This window comes from Salvelinus namaycush, chromosome 18, assembly GCF_016432855.1.
Source record: "Salvelinus namaycush isolate Seneca chromosome 18, SaNama_1.0, whole genome shotgun sequence".
Classification (NCBI taxonomy): domain Eukaryota; kingdom Metazoa; phylum Chordata; class Actinopteri; order Salmoniformes; family Salmonidae; genus Salvelinus; species Salvelinus namaycush.
Genome location: NC_052324.1, coordinates 28048977 through 28060941, shown reverse-complemented (window position 1 = coordinate 28060941; position 11965 = coordinate 28048977).

The window sequence follows — 11965 nt, the reverse complement described above, 5'->3', positions numbered from 1 at the left end:
AGATGCTTCTTACGGAGCGGAGCCACTCCTTAGTTGCCCTGGCTGTGTGTTTCGGGTCGTTGTCATGCTGGAAGACCCAGCCACGACCCATCTTCAATGCTCTTACTGAGGGAAGGAGGTTGTTGGCCAAGATCTCGCGATACATGGCCCCATCCATCCTCCCCTCAATACGGTGCAGTCGTCCTGTCCCATTTGCAGAAAAGCATCCCCAAAGAATGATGTTTCCACCTCCATGCTTCACGGTTGGGATGGTGTTCTTGGGGTTGTACTCATCCTTCTTCTTCCTCCAAACACAGCGAGTGGAGTTTAGACCGAAAAGCTCTATTTTTGTCTCATCAGACCACATGACCTTCTCCCATTCCTCCTCTGGATCATCCAGATGGTCATTGGCAAACTTCAGACGGGCCTGGACATGCGCTGGCTTGAGCAGGGGGACCTTGCGTGCGCTGCAGGATTTTAATCCATGACGGCGTAGTGTGTTACTAATGGTTTTCTTTGAGACTGTGGTCCCAGCTCTCTTCAGGTCATTGACAAGGTCCTGCCGTGTAGTTCTGGGCTGATCCCTCACCTTCCTCATGATCATTGATGCCCCGCGAGGTGAGATCTTGCATGGAGCCCCAGACCGAGGGTGATTGACCGTCATCTTGAACTTTTTCAATTTTCTAATAATTGCGCCAACAGTTGTTGCCTTCTCACCAAGCTGCTTGCCTATTGTCCTGTAGCCCATCCCAGCCTTGTGCAGGTCTACAATTTTATCCCTGATGTCCTTACACAGCTCTCTGGTCTTGGCCATTGTGGAGAGGTTGGAGTCTGTTTGATTGAGTGTGTGGACAGGTGTCTTTTATACAGGTAACGAGTTCAAACAGGTGCAGTTAATACAGGTAATGAGTGGAGAACAGGAGGGCTTCTTAAAGAAAAACTAACAGGTCTGTGAGAGCCAGAATTCTTACTGGTTGGTAGGTTTTCAAATACTTATGTCATGCAATAAAATGCAAATGAATTACTTAAAAATCATACAATGTGATTTCTGGATTTTTGTTTTAGATTCCGTCTCTCACAGTTGAAGTGTACCTATGATAAAAATTACAGACCTCTACATGCTTTGTAAGTAGGAAAACCTGCAGTGTATCAAATACTTGTTCTCCCCACTGTATATGGAGTAGAAAATAACATGGCTATATACAGGCAGTACCGAGTTGATTTGCAGGGGTATGAGGTAATTGAGGTAGCTACAATGCCTTCACAAAATATTCATACCCCTTGACTTATTCCACATAATGACAAAGTGAAAACATGATTTTAGACATTTTAGCAAATTTAAGTATAAGCTCTAAGAGCTTTCCACACGTGGATTGTGCAACATTTGCCAATTTATTATTTTCAAAATTCTATAAGTTCTGTCAAATTGGTTGTTGATCATTGTTAGACAACCATTATCAGGTCTTGCCATAGATCGTCAAGTAGATTTAAGTCAAAACTGTAACTCGGCCACTCAGGAACATTCACTGTCTTCTTGGTAAGCAACTCCAGTGTATAACCGTTTTAGGTTATTGTCCTGCTAAAAGGTGAAATAATCTCCCAGTGTCTGGTGGAAAGCAGACTGAACTAGGTTTTCCTCTAGGATTTTGCATGTGATTAGCTCCATTCCGTTTCTTTTTATCCTGAAAAACAATCCTTAACGATTACAGGTATACCCAAATCATGATGCAGCCACCACTATGCTTGAAAATATGGAGAGTGGTTCTCAGTAATGTGTTGTATTGGATTTGCCCCAAACATAACACTTTGTTTTCAGGACAAAAAGTTAAATTTTTTGCACTGTTACTTTAACGCCTTGTTGCAAACAGGATGCATGTTTTGGAATATTTGTATTCTGTACAGGCTTCCATCTTTTCACTCTGTTAATTAGGTTAGTATTGTTGAATATCTACAATGTTGTTGATCCATCCTCAGTTCTCTCATATCATGGCAATTAAACTCTGTAACTGTTTTACAGTCACCAATGGACTCATGGTGAAATCCCTGAGCCTTTTCCCATCTCTCCGGCAACTGAGTTGCCGCCCTTTGCCTTGATGACAGCTTTGCACACTCTTGGCATTCTCTCAACCAGGTTCACCTTGAATGCTTTTCCAACAGAATTGAAGGAGTTCTCACATATGATGAGCACTTGTTGGCTGCTTTTCCTTCACTCTGCGGTTCAACTCATCCCAAACCATCTGAATTTGGTTGAGGTAGGGTGATTGTGGCGGACCGGCCATCTGATGCAGCACTCCATCACTCTCCTCCTTGGTCAAATATCCTTTACACAGCCTGGAGGAGTGTTGGGTCATTGTCCTGTTGAGAAACAAATTATAGTCTCACTAAGCGCAAACCAGATGGGATGGCGTAACGCTGCAGAAGGCTGTCTTGACTGTTTTTCTATAATGTAGAAAATAGTGAAAAGAAATAAAAACCCTTGAATGAGTAGGTGTGTCTAAACTTTTGACTGGTACTGTAGTGTGTGTGTGTGTGTTGAGGTGTAAGTGTGTGTGAGTGTGTGGTTAGAGTCCAGTGTGTGTGATTAGTCGTTGCAAAAGAGTTAGTGCAAAAAAGGGTCAATGCAGGTAGTTTGGGTAGCCATTTAATTAGCTATTTAGCAGTCTTGCGGTTTAAGGTCCTGTTGGTTCTAGACTTGGTGCATTGGTACACTTGCCATGTTACAGCAGAGAGCATAGTCTGTGGCTTGGGTGGCTGGAGTCTTTGACAATTTTTGGGGCCTTCCTCTGACACCGCCTGGTATAGAGGTCATGGATGGCCTGGGAGCTCGGCCCCAGTGATGTACTGGGCCACACGTACTACCCTGTAGCGCCTTGCGGTTGGATGCCAAGCAGTTGCCATACCAAAAGGTGATGCAGCCAATCAAGATGCTCTCAATGGTGCAGCTGTATAACTTTTTGAGGATCTGATGGCCCATGGAGGAGGGGTGGTGGGGGGCGGTGAGGGGAGGGGAGGGGGATGAAGAAATTAGGAGTTCGATTTCTGTTCCACTTAAAAATGATGAAGAGGCGTTGTGTGTTTGGACCATGATTGATCCTTAGTTAACTTGAGTCTGCTTAAAACATGTAGGTACAGTATTACAGACTGGGTCAGAGAGAGGTTGAAAATGTCAGTGCAAGACACTTGCCAACTGGTAAACGCATACTCTGAGTACGCGTCCCGGTAATCCGTCTGGCCCTGTGGCCTTGGGAATGTTAACCTGGTTAAAAGGTCTTACTCACATCAGCTTCAGAGAGCGTGATCACACAATCGTCTGGAACATCTGGTTCTCTCACGCATGGTTCAGTGTTGCTTGCCTCGAAGTGAGCCTAGAAGGCATTTAGCTCGTGTCACTGGCCAGCTCGTGACTGGGTTTCCCTTTGTAATCCATGAGTTTGCAAGCCCTGCCATATCCGACGAGCTCAGAGCCGGTGTTGTAGTATCAGATCTTAGTCCTGTATTCACGCTTTGCCTGTTTGATGGTTCGTCGGAGGGCTTAGCGGGAGTACTTATAAATGTCTGGGTTAGGATCCCGCTCCTTGAAAGTGACAGCTCTAGCCTTTAGCTCAGTGTGGATGTTGCCTGTAATCCATGGCTTCTGGTTGGGATATGTACGTAGGTCACTGTGGAGACTAAAAAGTGCATCGACGACGTAATGAAGCCGGTGACTGATGTGGTAAACTAAACAATGCCATCGGATGAAACCCGGAACATATTCCAGTCTGTGCTAGCAAAACAGTCCTGTAGCTTAGCATCCGCTTCATCGGACCACTTCCTAATTGAGCGTGTCACTGGTACTTCCTGTATGAGTTTTTGCTTGTAAGCTGCAATCAGGAGGATAGAGTTATGGTCAGATTTGCTCATCTTTGTGCCTATGTGTGCGTGTGCATGTGTGTGTGCGTGTGTGTGTGTGGCTATGAGGGATAAGATCGTGGCTCTTATTCGTTGATCTATTTTAAGCAAATCATCATTTTTAAGTGGAACAGAAATCTGACTCCTAATTTCTTCCTCCCCCTCCCCGCCCTTCCTCCCCCTCCCCTCACCGCCCTTCCTCCCCCTCCCCTCACCGCCCTTCCTCCCCCTCCCCTCACCGCCCTTCCTCCCCTCACCGCCCTTCCTCCATCTCTTTCATTCCTATTGTGAGTTGAGAGTGACCTGCATTTGGAGGGGGTCTCAGGGGGAGTGGGATATACGTCACCCCGCTCCTCCGCTCTCTCCACTGGCTTCCAGTTGAAGCTCACATCCGCTACAAGACCATGGTGCTTGCCTACGGAGCTGTGAGGGGAACGGCACCTCCGTACCTTCAGGCTCTGATCAGGCCCTACACCCAAACAAGGGCACTGCGTTCATCCACCTCTGGCCTGCTCGCCTCCCTACCTCTGAGGAAGTACAGTTCCCGCTCAGCCCAGTCAAAACTGTTCGCTGCTCTGGCACCCCAATGGTGGAACAAACTCCCTCACGACGCCAGGTCAGCGGAGTCAATCACCACCTTCCGGAGACACCTGAAACCCCACCTCTTTAAGGAATACCTAGGATAGGATAAAGTAATCCTTCTAACCCCCCCCCCCCCCCCCCCCTTTAAAAGATTTAGATGCACTATTGTAAAGTGGTTGTTCCACTGGATATCATAAGGTGAATGCACCAATTTGTAAGTCGCTCTGGATAAGAGCGTCTGCTAAATGACTTAAATGTAAATGTAATATACAAAAAATACACTACATGTGTGAAACAGGACAAATATATGCACCCCCTATAGGACCTTTAGAGCCTATTCAGAATGTAGAACATTGATCTATCTTTGGCCTGAAGCTCTCCCTCTTCTCCTCTTCCTCTCCACCTCTTCTCCTCTTCCTCGGTTCCTCTCCACCTCTCTGTCAGTACTAAATCACCAACATTACAGCTCGCTGTCAATAGACAGACATTGTGTGTTCGTGTGCATGCGTGTGTGCAGTGGTGTAAAGTACTGAAGTAAAAATGATTTAAGTACTACTTAAGTACTGTTTGGGGGGTATCTGTATCTTACTTTTTATATTTGTGAAACTTTTACTTTATTACATTCCTAAAGAAAGTATGTACTTTTTACTCCCATACATTTTCCCTGGCACCCAAAAGTACTTGTTACATTTAGAATGCTCAGGCAGGACAACAATATGGTCCAATTCACACACCTATCAATAATAACGCCTTGTCATCCCTACTGCCTCTGATCTGGCAGATTCATCAAACACAAATCTGTGTGCCCGTTTGTTCGTAAATTTTAAAAACAAGAACATTATGTCATCTGGTTTGCCTCATATAAGGCATTTGATGTATAGTATTTACTTTTTCTTTTTACTCAAGAATGACAATTGAGTACTTTTCCCATTACTGTACTTAAGTAAATTTAAAACCAGATACTTTTAGACTTTACTCAAGTAGAATTTTACTGGGTGACTTTTCATATCCATTAAGGTTTTTATCTTTACTTTTACTCAAGTCTGACAATTCAGTACTTTTTCCACCACTGTGTTTGTACACCATTGTTTGGGGGAATTATGTATCCTGTATTATGTACCCTGTATTGCTACACGCAATAGCCTGGTGTCTGTTTGTCCCTCTGCCCCTCCTCTCTGTCAGTCTGTCCTTTCGCAAGACAGCTCTCCACCAATCAGGCCTTTATGGTAGAGTGGCTAGACGGAAAGCCACTCGTCAGTAAAAGGCACATTACAGTCCGCTTAGAGTTTACCAAAGGGCACCTAAAGGACTCTCAGACCATGAGAAACAAGATTCTCTGGTCTGATGAAACCAAGATTGAGCTCTTTGGCCTGAATGCCAAGCAACACGTCTAGAGGAAACCTGGCACCATCCCTATGGTGAAGCATGGTGTTGGCAGCATCATGCTGTGGGGATGTTTTCAGCGGCAGGGACTGGGAGACTAGTCAGGATCAAGGGAAAGATCAACGGTGCAAAATACAGAGAGATCCTTGATGAAAACCTGCTCCAGAGTGCTCAGGACCTCAGACTGGGGCAAAGGTTCACCTTCCAACAGGACAATGACCCTAAGCACACATCCAAGACAACGGAGGAGTGGCTTCGGGACAAGTCTCTGAATGTCCTTGAGTGGCTCAGCCAGAGCTCGGACTTGAACCCCATCGAACATCTCTGGAGAGACCTGAAAATAGCTGTGCAGCGACGCTCCCCATTCAACCTAACAGAGCTTGAGAGGATCGGCAAAGAATGGGAGAAACTCCCAATACATGTGCGCCAATCTTGTAGCGTCATACCCAAGAAGACTCAAGGCTGTATCGCTGCCAAAGGTGATTCAACAAAGTACTGAATACTTATGTAAATATGATATTTCAGTTTTTTTGTATGTAAAAATGTCTAAAAAACAGTTTTTGCTTTGTCATTATGGGGTATTGTGTGTAGATTGAGGGGGAAAAAATCTATTTAATCAATTTTAGAATAAGGCTGTAACGTAACAAAAGAAGGGGTCTGAATACTTTCCGAATGTACTGTAAATTGTTTGTCCTTCTCATTCACCCTCTGAATGGCACACATACACAATCCATATCTCAATTGTCTTAAGACTTAAAAATCCTTCTTTAACCTGTCTCCTCACAATTTACACTGATTTAAGTGGATTTAAAAAGTGACATCAATAAGGGATCATAGCTATCACATGGATTCACCTGGTCAGTTTATATCATGGAAAGAGAAGGTGTCCTTAATGTTTCAACATAATAATGTCTAGACCTCTGTGTAGTAGAGGTTCTACTGATCCTTTCATCTATCATTTGTGTGTTTTGTGGGGCCTAAATTAAATGTGCAGATGTTAGTTATCTGCAAACTATCTCGGGGACGCCTCCCAAATTCACTATCAAAGGACTGATTGTAGCACTATCTGCACTTGTCTTTCCTACTCATGTCTCTCTCTCCCTCTCTTTCTCTCACCATCTAGCACAATTACAAGGGCTGTTGTTGGAGTACAAGATGATGCAATGCACTTCAGACTACATCCCCAGGATGATGATGTAATGTCAGCTGGCCTGGTTACTGTAACCATGCCAACAATATTAATTTATATTTAAACACCCGTCATGATGATGCTCTACACACACGTACACGCACATACACAACCATGGGAGAAACTAGGTTAAAGCATTACTGCATTCAGAACAGAGTTGTAGAACAGTATTCACATTTCAAACATGGTTAGAACTGCCTGAGGGGGACTGAGAGAGACAGAGGAACTGAGAGGGACTGAGAGAGAGAGACATAGAGGAACTGAGGGGGACTGAGAGAGACAGAGGAACTGAGAGGGACAGAGAGAGAGACATAGAGGAACTGAGAGGGACTGAGAGAGACAGAGGAACTGAGAGGGACTGAGAGAGACAGAGGAACTGAGAGGGACTGAGAGAGACAGAGGAACTGAGAGGGACTGAGAGAGACAGAGGAACTGAGAGGGACTGAGAGAGAGAGACATAGAGGAACTGAGGGGGACTGAGAGAGACATAGAGGAACTGAGAGGGACAGAGAGAGAGACATAGAGGAACTGAGAGGGACTGAGAGAGACAGAGGAACTGAGAGGGACTGAGAGAGACAGAGGAACTGAGAGGGACTGAGAGAGACAGAGGAACTGAGAGGGACTGAGAGAGACAGAGGAACTGAGAGGGACTGAGAGAGACAGAGGAACTGAGAGGGACTGAGAGAGAGAGACATAGAGGAACTGAGAGGGACTGAGAGAGAGAGACATAGAGGAACTGAGAGGGACTGAGAGAGAGAGACATAGAGGAACTGAGAGGGACTGAGAGAGAGAGACATAGAGGAACTGAGAGGGACTGAGAGAGAGAGACATAGAGGAACTGAGAGGGACTGAGAGAGAGAGACATAGAGGAACTGAGAGGGACAGAGAGAGAGACATAGAGGAACTGAGAGAGACAGAGGGGGACTGAGAGAGAGAGACAGAGAGGGACAGAGGGGGACAGAGAGAGAGACAGAGAGGGACTGAGAGAGACAGAGAGGGACAGAGGGGGACTGAGAGAGAGAGACAGAGGGACAGAGGGTAGGTGTACTTAGCACTCTAAGCAGTGTTTTTCTCTCTCATTCCTGTGTGTTTCTGTCTGACTAAAACAGAGCCTCTCCTCCAGACTGACAGTTAGAGACTGGACCTGGTCAGAGACCACTGATCACCATTAGATGGAGCTCTCCTCTTGCACAAGACAGACAACATTCATGTGTATCCACCATAAGTTCACATGGACAGTTTGAGTGTTGTGTTTTGTGATCAAACCATGAATAAAACTGTTAGGGTGCTGTAAGTGTTTAGGTATGTATGGCCTTAGACTGGAGGGACTGTATCACCAATGCTGTGGTTCACCACTACATTATAGTATGTATGCCTACTTGCCCAGAAGGAGAGATATGTTGGATTATTGACCACCAGATGGGGTTGTTGAACCTGTTTTTGTCTCAGTGCCACGGCTTCACCAGGCAGACCTGCTATTATAGGAAAGATAAACTTACTGTTCAGATCATCATTCAGAGTCATGGGAGGGATTAAAACGCTTTTGGTAATCCCAATCTGTGTGTCCTAGCCTACTCAAGTATCTCATACGGTATATCACTCCTCATGTGGCTACAATGAATGTTTATCATACTAGTTATATTTAGCTCCTAACCACACACACACACACACACACACCTGTCACTTTCAGTCACATCTTAATTAAATGAAAAGGGATGATAGACTAGGCTGTTCGCACGTACACAACACACACACACACACTAGTCTGCTAGTTGTCTGGGGGATAGGGTTAGGATGTGGTCAGACTTCCAGACACAGGGAATGTTACCCTCTGTGTTTACTCAGGGAATGTTACCCTCTGTGTTGACTCAGGGAATGTTACCCTCTGTGTTTACTCAGGGAATGTTACCCTCTGTGTTTACTCAGGGAATGTTACCCTCTGTGTTTACTCAGGGAATGTTACCCTCTGTGTTTACTCAGGGAATGTTACCCTCTGTGTTTACTCAGGGAAGCCATGTATAGTCATACATGTGACTGGCTGTATGTCTGTTAGAATTCTAATATCCTTCTTTACTCTATAGAAACAGCCTCTGTTTGGTTTAAGCTCTGTGAAGCTTCATGGAGTTAGACCTTTGGTGTTGTTCTAGAAGTGTCAGTGTGAAGTGTCAGTGTCAAGTGTCAGTGTGAAGTGTCATCAGTGTGAAGTGTCAGTGTGAAGTGTCATCAGTGTGAAGTGTCATCAGTGTGAAGTGTCATCAGTGTGAAGTGTCAGTGTGAAATGTGAAGTGTCAGTGTGAAGTGTCATCAGTGTGAAGTGTCCTCAGTGTGAAGTGTCATCAGTGTGAAGTGTCATCAGTGTGAAGTGTCATCAGTGTGAAGTGTCATCAGTGTGAAGTGTCTTCAGTGTGAATTGTCAGTGTGAAGTGTCTTCAGTGTGAATTGTGAAATGTCAGTGTGAAGTGTCATCAGTGTGAAGTGTCATCAGTGTGAAGTGTCAGTGTGTTCCAGACTGCATGGGTTCTAGACTAGAGTATGGCTATATGTCTGTGGCTCCGCCAGTGTTCCATGTGTGCTGGTCTATTTCTGGATGCAAGGAAAGGAGTTATGTAAGACCTGATTATTCTTTCTTTCACTCTGTCTTCTCTTCATCTCCTTCTCTTTCCTTTCCTCTGCACATTTTCCTGCCTGTGAGTCAAGGCACTCAACCTCCGCTCTGTCAGACCTAACTGTGTTTGTGTGTGCGTGCGTACATGTGTGCTTGTGTTTAAGGTGGACTGTTTATCCTACATGTAGTCTGGGTGTAGCCTTGTGAAACCAGCCTGAGCTCGCAATAGCTCACATTCTGAAACAAAACTTGTGTCTGCTTGACCAGGCTAGTGTGAGTGGACCCTGGTCTATACAGATGTAGAGAGAGGGTGATGACATGGTGATAAGGGATGTGAAGGCTGTGATAAAAAAGGTTGAATAGCTCCCCCAACAGGTCTGTCCTGCCTGCCACAGACAGCAGACAATAGAGAGGGGAGGGAAAGCTATGCCAGGCATTCCTGATAGACATGACAAAAAGTCCTAACAAAATATACAGTACACGCGGTACGCACTCTCGCGCTCTTCTGCCCTTCCTCTCTCTTTCTCAAAGGTCTACAGAAGGCTGTGCTAAATTGTGTTTGGTCTGAGAGAGGTTGAGACGGAGAAGGTGTCAGAGGAAGAGAGAGGGTACCCTCTGTGTGTCTTTGTGTGTTCTCCATCTTGCTGATCACGTCTGAGCAGAAGAGAGCAGAGTAGAGAGGACATGAAAGTGGAGATAAAAGAGAAGCTGTCAACTGTTTCCTCTCTCTATCCATCCCTCGCTCCGCTCTTCCACAGTAGAAAATGGTTATTAGATTAGTCATGGTTGATGTTTCTCATACAACACATCTCATTTGGCTTGGACTAGTTTGTGTGTGTGCGTATGTTTGTGTGTATGTGTTTCAGTGAGTGGGATGGTTGTTAGTCAGATTTTGTCACTACATGTGGTACTCAGTGCTGTGTGTCAGTGTGAGTGTGTCTGTGTGTGCGCATTTTGTGAGTTATGTAAGCCATCATGAGCACCATTCAGGCATGTGGGTGTATATGTTCATGTGTGTGCGCATGTGTGGTTCGTGTGTGTGTGTGTGTGTCTGCGTGTCTGCAGAGATGGGAAAGAGAGTTTTCACATGGTTGACAAACCACAGCCTGCCACGGTCGTACAGTTACAGACACGTCCTATAGAGAGAACAGGTCTGGAGGGTTGTAAGGATGGTTGTTGTCTATTCATGAGAGGAACTAAATGTTTCGGTTGGATTTGTTTTGATGTGACAGATGTAGTAAACTGTAATGATGAGGATAGAAGAGTCAGTGGAACAAATACAGCAGTAGCAAACTGAATGTTGTTAATGTTATAGAGATAGATTGAGCATGTCTGAGTCGCTCCCTGTCCACCCAGCCTGATTCACTCTGATTTCTGCAGACACTATCTATCTACTTAGCTATCTATCTACAGTTGAAGTCGGAAGTTTACATACACTTAGGTTGGAGTCATTAAAACTCATTTTTCAACCACACCACAAATTTCTTGTTAACAAACTATAGTTTTGGCAAATCGGTTAGGACATCTACTTTGTGCATGACATAAATAATTTTTCCAACAATTCTTTACAGAGAGATTATTTCACTTATAATTCACTGTATCACAATTCCAGTGGCTCAGAAGTTTACATACACTAAGTTGACTGTGCCTTTAAACAGCTTGAAAAATTCCATAAAATTATGTCATGGCTTTAGAAGCTTCTGATAGGCTAATTTACATAATTTGAGTCAATTGGAGGTGTACCTGCGGATGTATTTCAAAGCCTACCTTCACTCAGTGCCTCTTTGCTTGACATCATGGGAAAATCAAAAGAAATCAGCCAAGACCGCATAAAAGAAATGGTAGACCTCCACAAGTCTGGTTCATCCTTGGGAGCAATTTCCAAACACCTGAAGGTACCACGCTTATCTGTACAAACAATACTACGCAAGTATAAACACCATGAGACCACTCAGCCGTCATACCGCTCAGGAAGGAGACGCGTTCTGTCTCCTAGAGATGAACGTACTTTGGTGCGAAAAGTGCAAATCAATCCCAGAACAACAGCAAAGGACCTTGTGAAGATGCTGGAGGAAACAGGTACAAATGTATCTATATCCACAGTAAAACGAGTCCTATATCAACATAACCTGAAAGGCCGCTCAGCAAGGTAGAAGCCACTGCTCCAAAACCGCCATAAAAAAGCCAGACTACGGTTTGCAACTGCACATGGGGGCAAAGATCGTACTATTTGGAGAAATGTCCTCTGGTCTGATGAAACAAAAATAGAACTGTTTGGCCATAATGACCATCATTATGTTTGGAGGAAAAAGGGGGACGCTTGCAAGCTGAAGAACACC